This window comes from Apodemus sylvaticus, chromosome 17 (genome assembly GCF_947179515.1).
Source record: "Apodemus sylvaticus chromosome 17, mApoSyl1.1, whole genome shotgun sequence".
Taxonomy (NCBI): domain Eukaryota; kingdom Metazoa; phylum Chordata; class Mammalia; order Rodentia; family Muridae; genus Apodemus; species Apodemus sylvaticus.
Window position 1 is genome coordinate 80,873,777 of NC_067488.1, and position 3,433 is coordinate 80,877,209.

Here is a 3,433-nt window from a genome sequence, read left to right on the forward strand (position 1 = left end):
GGAATATATATGCATAGCCATAAACCCTACATCAAAGCACATAGTGTTAAAACGTGCTGTTTAGGAAAAAACAGGATAAAATCGCTCAATGAGTGATTTCTTGTGATCGCGATTAAGTATTTCCAAAAGATTTGTGGTTGTCTTTACTCTACAACCCTGTATTTCCTTAAAATGTGGTATTCGCACATATTCTTCAGAGAGAAAATTGTATAGTGCATTTTCTATGGAAGATACACGCTTAGACATACAAGCAACACCAAAGCACATAGAGTTAAAACGTGTTGTTTAGGAAAAACAAGATAATTTCGCCCAATGCTCAATTTCTTTTCGTCCACATTGAGAATTTCTAATAAATTAGTGGTTGTCTTTACTCTGCAACACTGTATTTCCTTAAAAAATGGTATTCACACATATACTCCCGAGAGACAACTGTACAGTGCATTATCTTTGGAATATATACGCTTAGCCATAAACGCTACACCAAAGCACATAGTGTTACAACGTGCTGTTTAGGAAAAACAGGATAAAATCGCTCAATGAGTGATTTCTTGTGATCACAATTAAGTATTTCTAAAACATTTGCTGTTGTCTTTACTCTACAACCCTGTATTTCCTTAAAATGTGGTATTCGCACATATTCTTCAGAGAGAAAATTGTATAGTGCGTTCTCTGTGGAAGATACATGCTTAGACATACACGCAACACCAAAGCACATAGAGTTACAACATGTTGTTTAGGAAAAACAAGATAATTTTGCACAAGGAGGAATTTCTTCTTCTTCAGATTAAGTATTTCTAAAACATTCATTGTTGTCTTTACTCTGCAACACTGTATTTCCTTAAAATATCGAATTCTCTCATATACTTTCGAGATAAAACTGTACAGTGCATTCTCTGTGGAGAATACACGCTTAGAAATACATGCAACACCAAAGCATATAGATATACCACGTGTTGTTAAGGAAAAACATGATAATTTCACACAATGCTGGATTTCTTTTAGTCGTAATTAAGTATTTCTAATACATTTGTCTTTGTCTTTACTCTGCAACACTGTATTTCTTTAAAAGGTGGTATTCACACATATTCTTCAGAGAGAAAATTGTACAGTGCATTCTCTGTGGAAGATACACGCTTAGACATACACGCAACACCAAAGCACATAGAGTTACAACGTGTTGTTTAGGGAAAACAAGATAATTTCGCACAATGAGGGATTTCTTCTCGTTCAGATTTAGTATTTCTTTAACATTCATGGTTGTCTTTACTCTGCCACCCTGTACTTCCTTCAAATGTGGTATTCGCACTTATGCTTTCGAGAGAAAACAGTACAGTGCATTCTCTGTGGAAGATATAAGCTTAAACATACATGCAACACCAAAGAACTTACAGTTACACCATGTTGTTTTGGAAAAACAAGATAATTTCGCGCAATGAGGGATTTCTTCTTGTCAAGATTAAGTATTTCTAATACATCCGTGTTTGTCTTTATTCTGCAAACCTGTATTTCCTTAAAATGTAGTATTCACACATATTCTTCCGAGAGAAAACTATACAGTGCATTCTCTGTGGAAGATACACGCTTAGACATACACGCAACACGAAAGCACTTATAGTTACATGTTGTTTAGGAAAAACAAGAGAATTTCACACAATGCAGGATTTCATTTCGTCCAGTTAGGTATTTCTAATACATTCATGGTTGTCTTTACTCTGAAACACTGTATTTCCTTAAAATGGGGTATTCACACATATTCTTCTGAGAGAAAATTGTATGGTGATTTCTCTCTGGAAGATACACACTTAGACAAACACGCAACAACAAAGCACATAGAGTTACAACGTGTTGTTTAGCAAAAACCAGATACACATTAATACATACATGTAACAGCAAAGCACATAGAGTTCCAATGTGTTGTTTAGGAAAAACAAGATATTTTCGCACAATGCGGGATTACTTCATGTCCAGATTAAGTATTACTAATACATTCGTGGTTGTCTTTACTCTGCAACACTGTATTTCCTTAAAATGTGGTATTCGCACATATACTTTCAAGAGAAAAATCTACAGCATATTCTCTGGGGAAGATACATGCTTAGACATACATGGAACACGAAAACACATAGAGTTACAATGTGTGGTTTAAGGAAAAAAAGGTAATTTCGCAAAATGAGGGATTTCTCTCGTCCAGATTAAGTATTTCTAAAATATTCGTGGTTGTCTTTACTCTGCTACCCTGTATTTCTTAAAATGTGGTATTCGCACATATTCTTCAGAGAGAAAATTGCACAGTGCATTCTGTGGAAGATACAAGCTTAGACATACAGGCAGCACCAAAGCACATAGATTTACAACGAGTTGTTTAGGACAAACAAGATAATTTTGCACAATGCGGGATTTCTTCTCATCCAGACTAAGTATTTCTAATATATTCGTGGTTGTCTTTAATCTGCAACACTGTATTTCCTTAAAATGTGGTATTTGCACATATACATTCGAGAGAAAACTGTACAGTGCTTTCTCTGTTGAAGAAACAAGCTTAGACATACATGCAACACCAAAGTACATAGAGTTATAACGTTTTGTTTAGGAAAAACAAGATAATTTCGCACAATGCGGGGTTTCTTCTCATCCAGATTAAGTATTTCTAATACATTCGTGGTTGTCTTTAATCTGCAACACTGTATTTCCTTTAAATGTTGTATTCTCACATATTCTTTTGAGAGAACACTGTACAGTGCTGTGCATTCTCTGTGGAAGATAGACTGTTAGACATACACGCAACACCAAAGCACATATAGTGAAGTGTTGTTTAGGAAAAACAAGATAATTTCGCACCATGCGGGATTTCTTTTCGTCCAGTTGGGTATTTCTAATACATTCGTGGTTGTCTTTACTCTGCAACAATGTATTTCCTTAAAAGGTGGTATTCACACATATACTTCAGAGAGGAGATTGTACAGTGCATTCTCTGTGGAGGATACACGCTTAGACATACAAGCACCACCGAAGCACATATAGTAACAACATGTTGTTTAGGAAAGACAAGATAATTTCGCAAAATGAGGGATTTCTTCTAGTCCAGATTAAGTATTTCTAAAACATTCATGGTTGTCTTTACTCTGCAACACTGTATTTCCTTAAAAGGTGTTATGCGCACATATTCTTCTGAGAGAAAAATTGTACAGTGCATTCTCTGGGAAAGAAACACGCTTAGTCATACACGCACCACCAAAGAACATTGAGTTACAACATGTTGTTTAGGAAAAACAGGATAATTTCACAAAATAAGGGATTTCTTCTAGTCCAGATTAGTATTTCTAAAACATTCGTGGTTGTCTTTACTCTGCAATTCTTTATTTCGTTAAGCTGTGGTATTCACACACAGTCTCCCGAGAGAAAACAGTACAGTGCATATTCTGTGGAAGATACA